The sequence below is a fragment of the Podarcis raffonei genome, chromosome 9 (assembly GCF_027172205.1).
Source record: "Podarcis raffonei isolate rPodRaf1 chromosome 9, rPodRaf1.pri, whole genome shotgun sequence".
Taxonomy (NCBI): domain Eukaryota; kingdom Metazoa; phylum Chordata; class Lepidosauria; order Squamata; family Lacertidae; genus Podarcis; species Podarcis raffonei.
Genome location: NC_070610.1, coordinates 24,512,145 through 24,527,488, shown reverse-complemented (window position 1 = coordinate 24,527,488; position 15,344 = coordinate 24,512,145).

Genomic DNA, 15,344 nt, shown 5'->3' with positions numbered 1-15,344 from the left:
CTTCTTTCTTTTTTAATTAAGCTCTGTAACTAGATAAAAAAAAATTCAGGGTTTTTTTTTAAAATAGAAAAAAAGGAAGTTGAAGCCTTTTCAAAATAAAAGGATATCAGCAAATGGTTCTTCCAGGATAAATGTATTTTATTTATGCGGTTGCTGACAAGTTGATAATTGTCTGTGTAGTCGTGTGGGAGGGTTGGCTGCGAAAGATGAGACAAAGCCTTGATTTCCTTCCCCCTTTCAGACTCTTCCTTGGAACAGATTTATTTAATAACACATAGTGCTCAACATAAATTTCTTCCAGCCACATCAGAATCTCTCTCTCCAGAATATTTCTTGCAGGGCATTATCACACAGCTACATTCAGACCCAGATTGACACAATGTGGTGCTTTTATGAATCTGATGGTGTATCTTGCAAATGGATCCAACACACATTTGGCTATCCTTCTACTACACGCCTGATTCTCCCCCCTCCCCAGTTGAACTTACTCCTAGGCAAGCAAGTATAAAATTGTAGCCACTGTCTTTCTCAGCAGTGCTCAGGACCACGTATAAAGCCTTCCACAGCTTAGAAACTCAATACCTCAAGGTGTCTGGAGTGGGAGCCAGGAGCAGGTTAGTGATAATTCACACAGAGAAATCAACTCTTTATTCGAAGAAACAAACCGCTCAGGAGGCTAGGTCTATTGAGCAGAGGAACTCTTGCTAGTAGTCCTTGTCCCAATGAGGCCATTGTGAGGACCGAAGGTCTCTACCTTCCCACAGTTCTCTATGTCTCTTCCTCCCTTGGTTCCTTCCCAAGCAATCTGAGACTCCTCACTCTCTTGGTCCCTCTTTAGGTTCTGAGACACCAGTGGGGAGTGGAGCTAGTCACCACGGGAGGGGAGACAGCCTGGCTTCCTCACTAGTCTGACTCATTGCTGCCTCTCCAGCCTCTGCTTCTGCCTCTGGTTCTGGACTGCTCTCTGGCATAGACTCTTCTTGCTCACTAAACCCTGTTACCTCTTCAGCTTCTGACACCTCCTCCTATTCTCAGTCTGCCCCCGCTTCCCTCTCTGACTACTTATCTTCATTCCACACCATTCCCCTGGCTCTGAGCCTTCTTCCCCTGGGGGTTCCCTTGGGGTCCCCCAGCTGATGCTTCTCAACACTCCTCTGCATCCAGCCATTCCATGACACAAGGACTGCCTTTGCCTGTATGAATCCTATCTGATCTCTTATATCAACATTCAAGGCCCTTCCCTGTGTGCTTTTGAGAAATGTTCAGAGGGTGGCAATGAAAGAACAGGTTTTTCTCTCTCTGGTGGTCCCCCAAATTGTGGAATCGTCTTCTCAAGGAGGGCTGCTTGGCAGTGACTTCGCCATCATTCTAGTGCCAGACAAAGACTATTTTATTCTCATCGGTGTTTTGTTCGTTTATTTCTGGTGTTCATTCTTACGCACTTTTCAGATCCATCAATTTCAATATTGCTGAAATGAATAGGACCTAAAAGTGTTGGACATGGGCTAGATTGAGCTCCTTATATTTTCCACTTAAGTAGAAAAAAGGGTTAATAACTAGCTGACGTGCTATATTATTAACAGAGCACGTAAACTTCTGAAGGCAAATGCAGTTGTCCCCATATGAGAAAGTGTGTCACACTTCTATTTAGTCCCTGCCCCAGTTTTGTTGTCCAAGGCTGATTAGCAGATGGCACATTGCTTCCTGAGAAGGCCTGTATTACTCAAAGTATCACTCGCAGAGAGATGTTTCCGACATAGCCGTCGGAAGCTGGAGTGCTTAGAATGCAATTAGAATGAAACGTCCTCTATGTCAGATTTATCTTGAAGGATACTAGTTAAAGCCGGGGATATGGATACCCCAGCCAAGCAATCAGCTGAAGGTTGTGTGTCTTTCATTGGCTTCCTAACAAACTACAGTGGTACCTCGGGTTAAGAACTTAATTCGTTTCGGAGGTCCGTTCTTAACCTGAAACTGTTCTTAACCTGAAGCACCACTTTAGCTAATGGGGCCTCCTGCTGCCGCTGCACCACCGCTGCACAATTTCTGTTCTCATCCTGAAGGAAAGTTCTTAAACCAAGGTACTATTTCTGGGTTAGCGGAGTCTGTAACCTGAAGCGTATGTAACCCGAGGTACCACTGTAGTTAAAACAGAGAACATAAGAGCATAGGAAGAACATAGAAAATCCCACCTAATTCAGCAGCGGCGAAGCATGCTTTAATGGTGCCTGGGTTGCGTGCACACCCAGGTGGGTGGGGCATGGGGTGTGGAGGGCGAAAGGAGCACACTACCAGCCAGCTCAGCTCTTGCCACCCGCGCTGCTGCAGCTACACCAGCCCTGAGTTGCTTTGCGAGGCTGGAATGACCCCAGCCTTGCAAAGCGGCTCAAGGAGTGCACTGTGAGTAGGACCCCATGTGCCCTTCGATCCCAATCTCAAGGGACTGGGATTGAAGGGTGCATGGCTCATTCACACCTTCTCACATTGCGCTCCCCAAGCCAGCCCCACTTTGCGAGGTTGGGGTCCGGGGAAGGCAATGTGAGAAGGACACAACAGCAATGCGACCTTCAATCCCAGTCCCTTGGGGGTGAGGCTGGGATCAAAGGGCACAGGGTGTCTTTCTTAGGCTGCCCTCCCTGAGCCTGCCCTGGGCCATTTTGCCAGGTCCCAGCCTCGCAAAGCATGAGCTGTGTGTGCCCCCAGGAAAACGTGCCTGGTGCAATCGCCCCAGCAGCTTCCCACACTACACCACTGTAACCCAGCATTCTCTTCTCAAAGTTGCCAACCAGAAGATTATAGGAAGCCTGGAAGAAGTGCCTAGGTCCAACAGTGCTCTCCCCACTTGCAATTCACAGTAAGTCATTAGCTACTTACTAGTCAAAGATTCAAGGGACACGGGTGGCGCTGTGGGTTAAACCACAGAGCCTAGGACTTGCCAATCAGAAGGTCGGCGGTTTGAATCCCTGCAATGGGGTGAGCTCCCGTTGCTCGGTCCCTGCTCCTGCCAACCTAGCAGTTCGAAAGCATGCAGTGCAAGTAGATAAATAGGTACCGCTCCGGCGGGAAGGTAAATGGCGTTTCCGTGTGCTGCTCTGGTTCGCCAGAAGCAGCTTAGTCATGCTGGCCACATGTCCTGGAAGCTGTACGCCGGCTCCCTCTGCCAATAAAGTGAGATGAGCACCGCAACCCCAGAGTTGGTCATGCCTGGACCTAATGGTCAGGGGTCCCTTTACCTTTACCTAGTCATAGATTCATGTCCAGCCCTACCATTAGGCAGTGAGACAACCATCTCAGGCGACGGATGCTGGGTGAGCATGCAGGGGCAGTGAGAAGTGTTGCAGAACAGGGCTGTGTGTGCCACATGGCCTGGCCTGTAGCCCTTTAGGTAGCCTGCAAGCATGGCGCTTGAGGGGATTGGCATTTTATATCAAAAGTTGGCAAACCTACTGACAGGTCCATGTATGCAGGACTCTGCTGTGCTGTTAAAATTCATCCTGTTAAAAGTTTGCCCAAGGCACTTCTAAATGCATTTTTTAAATTAATTGGCATAATTTACTTGTCCTATATCCAGTACCCTGTGATTTTTTTCATCTTTGAGAGTGAGTGAGAGAGAGAGAGAGAGAGGCAGCCAGACCATTTCTTCTATCTCAGCAAGCCAAGTAATCAGCGAAGTGGCAGAGTGTTTTCTTCTAGTGGAGGCAGCCTGGTGACTAAGCCGTTCCAAGTCTGCCATTTCAGCCCAAGACAGTTTATTTCCTTGCACAGCATTAATCTCATGTGCTGTGATGGCCTATATCCATATAAGAAATGTTTAGAAAGCCGATTACGGATTAACCAACCAGAGGGATGGCACAAAACTCATAATATGGAGAGTTTGGGTGCAATACCGACCTCTATGGTAATAACATTCAGCATTTGTAAAGTGCTTTACATGTTCAAGTCACTCTACAAATATCACATGATTCTGATTTCATCCGCATCCTTACAAATTATGTAAGTATAGTCTCCAGTTTGCAACCTGTAGAAAGCCAGGCATAGGATATGGATTAGTTGAGCACTCCATCTAACACTCTGACATTTTTAGGCCACTGAAGTGGACTTAGCATTGGTAGGTTCCATCGCTGGCCCCTGCCAGCCTGGCACTCTAAACAGAGGTGGGTGTCCAGTTCCGGCTGCCATTTTGAAATTCCCACAATGCCTCAGAGAAACCCTGTACCGGGAGTCTTGTGAGAAATGTAAAGTTTGCATAGATGCAGCTGCTCAGCATGTTGCCATCCCAACCAGCTTGTGCAGAACCCACTGATGAAGGAAAGAAAGGACCCACCATAGAGCACTTTGTTCAGGATGCTCTCAAATCTGGAGCCAGCCCTAAATTGATTAGACATCTAAATTTACTAGAGCAGGCAAACTTTTAGAATTCTTACTGGAAATATTAGGCATTTGGGATTGTATCCAGGGGTGGCTTTGCCCCACTAGAAAGCATTTCTGCTCACATGTGTGTGCCCACAATGGACCTCAGGTTTCTGGAACTCAGGGAGACCAAGGCAATACTAACTGAGGGAAGTGCCAACACAACCCATTAATGTGGATGAGAAACAGTGAGAAAGTTGAAAGTGTTAATGCTCAGTTGAAAGTGTTAATGTGTGTGTGGCACTTAAAGAGAATTTATTGAAAATGATGTATCGTTGGTACATCACACTGAGTAAACTTGCCAAAATGTATAGAAATCAGGACAAAGCCTGTTGGAAATGCAAGGAGAAGGAGGGGAATTTCCTCCATATGTGGTGGACTTGTACTCAGGTCAAAGCCTTCTGGGACATCATATATAATGAATTGAAAAAGGTATTTAAGTATAATTTCAGTAAAAAAACAGAGGCTTTTCTGTTGGGGTTAGTTGGTGAGGAAATTAAAAAAAGAAAGATGTAAATTTGTTTATGTAGGCCACAACGGCTGCAAGAATACTTCTGGCCCAGAAATGGAAGCAGCAGGAACTTCATACACTGGAAGATTGGCAGATAAAGATGGTTGAATACGTGGCTTTGGCAAAGCTGACGGGGAAGATCCAGAATCGGCGTCACTAACTGTTTCAAAAGGACTGGAGCAAATTTATATTTTATATGAAAGAAAACTGTAAACAGTTGAAAACGTTTGTAGGTCTGAGCTGAAATGTTTGGTAATGTGAAAATAAGGAGCTGATTTACATATAAGGAGGTGAATGCTAAAAGATAGATATAAGGTAAAAAAGTGGTAACAGAAATGTGAAGAATTGGTAAAGATGTGTGGAAGTCAGTTAGAGGGAGGGAAGGAGGTCAATGCTTTGTGTAAGCAATGTTTTAAGTTATAGATTTGTGTTATGAAAATGTAATGAAATATGGAAAACTCAATAAAAATCATGTTAAAAAAAAGAAAAGAAAGTGTTAATGTGTGGGTGGATGTGCACATGGAAATAATGGATCTGTGTGACCCGTGTGTGCATTAACACTCAAAGTGCTCAGGAAGCAGAACAGAGTCTGCTCTGGTGCATCAGAGTGCTGTTGATGTGTGTGGGAATGTTAAGGAAGGTAGGAGAGGATATATTGTTTTGATATTATCCCTCCTCACTCACGCTAGTGAGTAAACAGCAGAGCACACCCCCTTTGCAACTTATAGGAAGCAAGTTGATGATTCATTAGTGTCCTTTAATTAAGCAATCCAGTCTGGATTGTTCCTGGTAAGTTTCCCCTTTATTTTCCTCTTATCTTAAAATAATAATAGCACAACACAGTCTTCTTTAAAGAAGTTTTACTCACATTCAGTTCACAGCAGTGATCTGGAGGCAGGTTTTATCTTGTGGTTAAAATGAAAAGAAGTCGGAGCTACATCTCAGACTTTCTGCTTGTGGGCTCCATCCTATGTGAAGGTTGAGCCATGCGCTGGCTAAGAGCCAGGAGAGTAAGAGTCCAAGAGTAAGAGTAAGAGAGTAAGGGTCCAAGAGAGAGATGGATGTGTGGCCATCACTTTTATCTGGTCAGCTAGGGTCATGAACATCTACCTGGTCACACACAGGGTGAGGAAGCTCCAGAGCAAGTATGACAGGAAGTCCTCCCTGTCTGGAGCCACATTCCCCTGTGTGTCCCTTCTAGGCAGCAGGAAAAAGTTGTACTTGACTGCTCCAGTAATACTACATCCCACAATGTGAACATCAGAGCACTCCTTCTGTTTCCCGACTGTACAAATGTGCTTAGTTCCTGACAATGAAAGAGGACAGTGCCAATGGCAACTGTGTGCAACAGGCACCATCTTAACATGCTAGGCTTGCCATACGTCAGGAAAATTCCTAACACCTCCTGGTTTTTGGCTGTAAAAATGGCGTCCAGGGGAAATTTTGCTGAAATGGCAAAATGTCAGGGAAAACCCGGGTGTATGGCAATGCAATGGAAAAAGCAGAAGAAACAGCTCAAAAAGCTTAAAATCGCTATTTTTGGGGTAGGTTTCCTCCAAAATATTCAATTTGGGTTTGTCCCCCCCCCCAAAAAAAGCTTAACAAAGCTCAACAACTTTGCGGGTGTCAGGAAATCTACTTTTTGAAATATGGCAACCCTATGCATGCTGCAATCACTGTACTGCCAAATTCATAAATGCCGGAATGGGGGAGGAAGACCTGCCCTATGGGTCAGCGACTTACAACTGTGGGCTTAATGTGACCTAAATTCCAAGCTTCTGCAAGGAAATGCACAAGACACATAAGAAGCTGCCTTTTACTGAGTCAGATCCATTGGTCTATCCAACTCAGTACTGCCTACACTGACTGGAGTGGCTGTTCAGGGTCCCAGACAGGGTGCAATTCCTAGCCCTACCTGGAGATGCCAGGAATTCAGTCTGGGACTTTTTGCAAGGCAGATGCTCTTTCACTGAGCTACAATTTTAGCTGTATCTAAGGAATGAACCTATGCTGCCAATTCTTGTAGTGTTCTTGTCGTTTAGTCATGTCCGACTCTTTGTGACCCCATGGACCAGAGCACGCCAGGCACTCCTGTCTTCCACTGCCTCCCACAGTTTGGTCAAACTCATGCTGGTAGCTTCAAGAACACTATCCAACCATCTTGTCCTCTGTCGTCCCCTTCTCCTTGTGCCCTTCTCCTTTCCCAACATCAGGGTCTTTTCCAGGGAGTCTTCTCTTCTCATGAGGTGGCCAAAGTATTGGCGCCTCAGCTTCAGGATCTGTGCTTCCAGTGAGCACTCAGGGCTGATTTCCTTAAGAATGGAGAGGTTTGATCTTCTTGCAGTCCATGGGACTCTCAAGAGTCTCCTCCAGCACCATAATTCAAAAGCATCAATTCTTCGGCGATCAGCCTTCTTTATGGTCCAGCTCTCACTTCCATACATCACGACTGGGAAAACCATAGCTTTTACTATACGGACCTTAATTCTCGTAGTAGACCAGTATAAAGCAAGCTTATCAAACTTACCTTTGTTGATATCTACAGGAGCCTGGCTAAAGGAACTTTAATGACTGAATCTTCCTTTTGGACAAAATGTGAGTTTTCTTTTTGTGGCTTCTGTAGTAGATCTTGTACATAACTCTCTCAATTTTTGGATTATTAATATAAGATTTAGAACGTAGAATGGTTTGGTAGCGTTTTGTGTGCCGCTTATGTGCTGCTTACTTTATACTGCACCACTTTAGCTGTGGCTTTTGGCTGCCTTGCACGATCACCCAAAACCTTCTATTTTGGTATAATAATAATAATAATAATAATAATAATAATAATAATAATAATAAATTTTTATTTATACCCCGCCCTTCCTGGTTTAAAAACTGGGCTCAAAAATTCAAGGGTCAATTTGGGGAGGGGGAAAAACAACAACAACGTATGCACATTGATCACAATGAAACATGCCTTCCATGCTTCACATTTCCAACTCAGTGTGGGGAAAAAGAGTCTGGGGGCCTAATTTATTAACTGCAGCCCAATTATTGAAGATGGCTTAATTTGCCTTTAATGTTCAGTGACTCCATGACAGAGGGTTTTGGTGCTCGAAAAACTTCGCTGCAAATGGGGAGCATGTTGCAGGATCTGTTCAGAACCATGCTATATCATTACTTTATGCAACATTAAATTAACAGCCTGGTGTTCCTTAATTGCATCAGCATGTTATTGGCTCTCTTGGAGCACTGGAGATGAGGAAGCTCTTCGGGGAATCGCAGCTGATTAATGAGAGTGCGTCAAAACTTGTCAGAAGCCAGCAACCCCAGTATGTTTCCCCTATGGGTGAAGATGATAATGAATGAGATATGAAGATAGGCATGGGGGAAGGGGCTATAATGAAAAACTGCTCACACCCTTAGCCAATGCATGCTTATTGGGAAGTAATTTCCCCTGAGTTCAATGGGATTTGCTCCCATCCAAGTGTGTATATAGTGCCCTGGCTCAACCAGTTGAGGGACCGTTCTGGTAATGGTTACTAGGAAAAGATGGTTCAGATGCTGGAAGTGTGAGGTTTGCAGCCAAATCACAAATGCATGTTTTGCAGGACAAGCACGGGGCTAGTACACAGAGAGTTCTTTTTGTGTGTGTGTGCAATTTAATCTTTATTGATTTTAAATATTAAGTACCTTCACCACAAAAAGAACAACAAAAACAGATCCCATCAAATACAAAGAAAATGTTACATATAAAATAAAATTCTTCCATATGTTGAGACTTCCATCATCCTCAGTATGGGTCCTTCATTTCCTTGTTGACTGCATATTTGTATATTCTTTAACTTAACATGGGACGCGGGTGGCGCTGTGGGTTAAACCACAAAGCCTAGGACTTGCCAATCAGAAGGTCGGCGGTTCGAATCCCCATGAAGGGGTGAGCTCCCATTGCTCAGTCCCTGCTCCTGCCAACCTAGCAGTTCGAAAGCAGGTCAAAGTACAAGTAGATAAATAGATACCACTCTGGCGGGAAGGTGAATGGCGTTTCCGTGCACTGCTCTGGTTCACCAGAAGTGGCTTAGTCATGCTGGCCACATGACCCGGAAGCTGTATGCTGGCTCTCTCGGCCAATAAAGCGAGATGAACGCCGCAACCCCAGAGTCGGTCATGAGTGGACCTAATGGTCAGGGGTCCCTTTACCTTTACCTAACTTAACATAAATTATCCATTGTACACAGGGAGTTCTTAAACTTCCTAGATAGGATCCTTTGTGTGGCCTACTTCCCCTGCCTCCTCTGGGTAAGAATTCTGTAACAGACAAGATAATCCTTTACACTTCCTGGTGTCTCTCTTTCCATCATGCTTTCAAGCTATGCAGACATGTTTTGCTGATGCTCCTGGCTTCAGCCAGTGTTTCTGAGACTACCAACATTTATTTTACTGCAACTTAGAATTATTTTCCTGCATACTACTTTTTATATTTGCTGCCTGCATTGAAATGTAAGTAAATCTTTTTTTGTTTTGTTTATCATGCCAAAATGGCAATGAAGAGGGGGAGGTCAACAGACCACAAATAAAAGGGCATAAAAGGGTGTGATTGCCTAATTCCAAGTTTTAGTAAGGTGCAAAGCTACAAGTGTTTTACTCTGCTAACAGGCTTCAAAACCCACTTACTTTTTGTATGTCTCCCACACACCTAAGAAAGGAGGTTTACATTTTAATCTACAGATATAATCCTCAATCCATTTCCTGCAGGAGGTAGATGTGGCTGAAGCTTGAAAGCAGCAAGGAGTTACAAAAAGTTACACTCCATCTTTGTACATTGCAAGGCACGGTTACACTGGAAAATCTTTATGCCATCTGGCAGAATTTTATCTTGTACACAAATAAACCCCACTTAACAATAACAGCTTATACTGCCTTCCAATGAGATCTGGAACTCTAGAGTTAATTTTCATTTTTGAATGCAATACAGTGGTACCTCGGGTTACATACTCTTCAGGTTACATACGCTTCAGGTTACAGACTCCGCTAATCCAGAAATAGTACCTCGGGTTAAGAACTTTGCTTCAGGATGAGAACAGAATTGTGCTCTGGTGGTGCGGCGGCAGCTGGAGGCCCCATTAGCTAAAGTGGTGCTTCAGGTTAAGAACAGTTTCAGGTTAAGAATGGACTTCCGGAATGAATTAAGTACTTAACCTGAGGTACCACTTTATGTGATTTGTACCATTCTTTGTCCCTATGCTTCCTAACTGGGTTTCTCTTTCACTCTCTTTTTCTTTGGGTAATATGGCTTGCTTTGCATTAAAATTGATTAAAAATGTTGTTGTTTTTTTAAAAAAGGACAGTGAGCATGGGGTTGAAGGTGAACAGGGTCAGGTAATCACTGAAAAAGTTAGCAAGATCAGCATCAGATTATGAAACAGAATCATGGATCTGAAGGAGGAAAAACCAAAGAAAAGATAGTAATCTATTCTGGCACTTTGGGGACAGGGAAGTGTGAATGGAGAAAGTTGGAGAAACAGAAACTGGGCTATTGGCAAAGCAATTAATAAATATTAATAATACGTCTGTGGAAAAGACATCCCCAGGAGCTTAAGAATTGGTCTAAGTGGAAAGCAGGACTGGTGGATGAACACACACACACACACACGGTTGGATTGATGTACCCTTGAGGAGTAAGACAAAAAATTGGGATAAATTTGATTTTAAAATGGAAATATAGTTAGATAATATTCAGCTCTGTATCCCAGCATATGAGCATGATTCCTTTATCTACTTTTTGAATTAGCTGATGCTTTAGCTATCACACTCCCAGTTTAAAACTGGTTTGCTTGGGAATTGAAGTAATGTGATTGAGCAACTCCTGTTTTAATAGACATTTTGCAGATCTGGCTTGAGGTTCCTTGTGCTGCTTGGTGGTCAGTTTGTCACTTAAAAAAATAAAAAAATAGAAGGTAGGATCACCTGGCTGGCTGGATTCAGATGAAGAGTTTTCTTCTGCAAAGATGCACTGACTTTTGATTTTTTTCCAATTTCAAATAAAAATCCAGTGGAAATTAGAAAATGCTTCCAGAGGTACTTTAAACAGTTATATACACAAGGGCCACAGAAAGAGTTTGATTTAGACCAATTCTTAAAAACAAATGGACTACAAAAAAATCTCTCAAGAAAACAAGTTAATGTTGAACCATAAAATTACAGAACAGGAGGTAGAAGGTGCCATTCAGGATATGCAGTTGGGCAAATCTCCAGGGCCGGATGGCCTAACCTCAAAATATTATAGATCCTTGAAGGAGTGGATAATGCAACCACTAAAGGAGGTTTGTAATGAATTTTTTTTTTGGGGGGGGGGGAAGCGCCAGAGTTGTGGAAGGAAGCTTATATTACACTTATACCGAAAACTGAGTCTGAAAAGACACAACTTAAGAACTACCGCCCCATACCCCTGCTCAATGTGGATTATAAAATATTTGCTGATATTTTGGCTAAAAGATTGAAGAAAGTATTAGTGGAAGAGATACACAAGGACCAAGCCGGCTTTCTCCCAGGTAGACACTTGTCTGACAACACGAGGAATATAATTAACATTTTGGAGACGTTGCAAGTGAACATTAATACTAAAGCAGTTTTAATCTTTGTAGATGTGGAGAAAGCCTTTGATACTATTTCTTGGAGTTTTATGGAGAAAAATCTTCAGGGGATGGGGGTTGGTCAAGGGTTTGAAAATGGTATAAGTGCATTCTATTCAGAACAAAAGGCTAAACTAATTGTTAATAACGTGGTGACAGAGGAATTTAAGATAGAGAAAGGTACACGACAAGGCTGCCCAATTTCCCCATTGCTTTTTATTTCGGTCCTGGAGGTTTTGCTAAATATGATTAGAAGGGACCATCTGATTAAAGGTATACAGGTCGGAGCCAAACAATACAAACTGAAAGCTTTTGCAGATGACTTAGTATTGACGTTACAGGAGCCAGAATCTAGTACTAAAAGAGTATTAGAACTGATTCAAGAATTTGGTCATGTGGCAGGATTCAAGTTGAACAAGTTAAAAACTAAAGTTCTTGAGAAAAATTTAACACCGATTGAGAAAGAGAGGTTTCAGAAGGAGACAGGTTTAACACTGGTCAAGAAAGTAAAATACCTGGGGGTTAATATGACTGCTAAGAACTTAAACTTATTTTAAGACAACTATGAGAAATGTTGGTCAGAAGTGAAAATGGTCAAATTTGAAGCTTTCCTTGTTGGGTCGAATTGCTGTTATAAAGATGAATGTATTGCCAAGAATGTTATTTTTGTTTCAATCATTGCAAATTTTGGACAAAATGGACTGTTTCAAGAAGTGGCAGAGAGACATTTCTAGATTTGTCTGGCAGGGCAAGAAGCCCAGAATAAAATTTAAAATACTAACTGATGCAAAGGAAAGAGGTGGATTTGGCCTGCCAGACCTTAAACTTTATTATGAATCAGCAGCATTCTGCTGGTTGAAAGAATGGCTGCTTCTTGAGAACACAGACATTTTGGATCTAGAAGGTTTTAATAACGTTTTTGGGTGGCATGCATATTTGTGGTACGACAAGGTTAAAGCACATAAAGCATTTAAAAACCATATTGTCAGGAAAGCATTGTTTAAGGTTTGGATAAGATATAAAGACTTACTTGAAAATAAAACCCCAAGGTGGTTGTCACCGATGGAAGCAAAGGCTCAGAAAAAACTCAATATAGAGGCCAAATGGCCGAAATATTGGGAAATTTTGGAGCAAGAAGGAGACAAATTGAAATTGCAGAGTTTTGAGAAATTAAAAGACAAAGTGCGAGACTGGCTTCACTATTATCAAATAAGGGAGGCTTATAATTTGGACAAAAAAATTGGCTTCCAGGTGGAAAAATCAAAATTGGAAACAGAGCTGTTAGATCCCAAAACTAAGATACTTTCAAGAATGTATAACTTGCTGTTGAAATGGAATACGCAGGATGAAACGATTAAATCTGCTATGATTAAATGGGCACAAGATGTTGGACATAACATTATGTTTGCTGACTGGGAACAGTTGTGGACCACAGGTATGAAATTTACGGCATGTAATGCCCTAAGAGAGAATATTATGAAAATGATATATAGGTGGTACATGACACCAGTCAAGCTTGCAAAAATCTATCATTTGCCCGATAATAAATGTTGGAAATGTAAAGAAAAAGAAGGTACATTCTTTCACCTTTGGTGGACGTGCCCAAAGATTAAGGCTTTCTGGGAGATGATCTATAATGAAATGAAAAAGGTATTTAAATATACCTTCCTGAAGAAACCAGAGGCCTTTCTCCTGGGCATAGCCGGCTAATTGGTGCCAAAGAAGGATAGAATTTTCTTTATGTATGCTACAACAGCAGCAAGAATACTCATTGCAAAGTATTGGAAGACACAAGATCTACCCACCCTGGAAGAGTGGCAGATGAAGGTGATGGACTATATGGAACTGGCGGAAATGACTGGCAGAATCCGAGACCAGGGAGAAGAGTTGGTGGAAGAAGATTGGAAGAAATTTAAAGACTATTTGCAGAAATATTGTAAAATTTATGAATGTTAAAATGATGTTGGATTGAAATTAAGTGGCATTAGCAAAAAGGCTAATAAGAATATGTAAAAATGGATTGATAATAGATGAAAATTTATAGTTATAATATGTTAAGATATAGAGTTAAGATAAATGTAAGAGGGTAAGGATTTGCTGAACTGACTATGTGAACGGGAATACAAAAAAGGGAGGTGTGAGGAGGTCATGGAAACAAGCAAATCTACAGTTCCCATGATTTTTTTGGGGAAATGTGCCTTAAATATGTAGTGTGTATGATAAACAATTTATCTTATAAGGTTGTGTCTAAGACTGAGCAAAAATTCCCTTCCCCAAATCCGCTGCTCAGTCCCGCTATTCAGGGGTGTGAAGGATTATTGAAAGGATCTGTCAAATGGAGAATTACCATTGTGATGGCAGTGATCCTCTCCACTTCATTTCCCCCCTCCCTTTCACTCTCTTTTAGTGCCTAAACCAACCAATTGAACACTGGGCATGCATGTATGTTTTGGGAACAGCTTAAGAGTACAGGTATTTATGGGCTGTGGCCGGAAGTCCCAATATATTTGTCTTTCCAAATCCATGCAGCCAAAATACCTTAACCCACCTCTCCCCACCCAAAGTCTATAGGTAAAGGTAAAGGGATCCCTGACCATTAGGGTTGTGGTGCTCATCTCGCTTTATTGGCCGAGGGAGCCGGTGTACAGCTTCCGGGTCATGTGGCCAGCATGACTAAGCTGCTTCTGGCGAACCAGAGCATCGCACGGAAACACCATTTACCTTCCCGCCAGAGTGGTACCTATTTATCTACTTGCACTTTTTGCAAGCACTACTTGACGTGCTTTTGAACTGGAAGGTTGGCAGGAGCAGGGACCAAGCAACAGGAGCTCACCCCGTCATGGGGATTTGAACCACTGATCTTCTGATTGGCAAGTCCTAGGCTCTGTGGTTTAACCCACAGCGCCACCCGCATCCCACCCCTATTCTATACTCTCCTTTAATTTATTGTTAGAATGTCATTTTATGTGTATTGTTAAAAAAATAAAGTTTTAACAGAGCAGGTATTTTACAACCTTCAGAATAGCCTTTTAGGATTACCGGAGATGCGACGTGGCGATTTGCTATTATACGTGAGCAGACATCTGAACCCAGGCAATTGCACATCTGAGTGCAATCCTCCATTCAATGCATCCTTTCACCTTAGTGGGACTGATCATTATGCACAGTGTTGGGGGGGGGAGGAATTGTTTTATTTTGTAGTGAGGACCCTGTAGCAATCATTGTAAGCTGGAAATCAGACTCACAAATCCCATATTGAGTCCACTGTTATTGTGAGCCGACCACACTGCTGAAAAATCTACCTCTGTTGTTTCTCTGATGGGATACTATAATGGAGTTCTTTTCAGAGCTACATTTGCAAACACTGCTCTGTTCAGTAACCAGCAGATGGTAATCAAGAGTAGATTGGAAGCCTGTCCGTTGAGATTTAAGCACAATACTTCTGTGGCATACTGAGCGTTTGCCAAATGAAGTTACAGTTTACAAGTTCAGTTCTAAATGCTGGATTGCTCAGCTCTTTCTAGTTCATTGAAGTGTACGGGAGTCTGAATTGTCTGGCCTATTTGGAATTACAGACCTTTTTTCCCCTGGGATGTCAAATAAGTTTACATCTGCTGTCAAAGCATCCGCTCTGTTGCAAAGCGAACTGATTGCCTGTCCCGACTGAGGAATGGCTTGAATTTGAGAACGCATAACATATATTCCATCACAAACAACTTATAAGAGGTAAGATTTTGGGCTGGGGGAGGGGATCCTTCACTACAGGATGCGATAAATGTGATAGTAGTCATGCTGGTCCAGTAAACTGG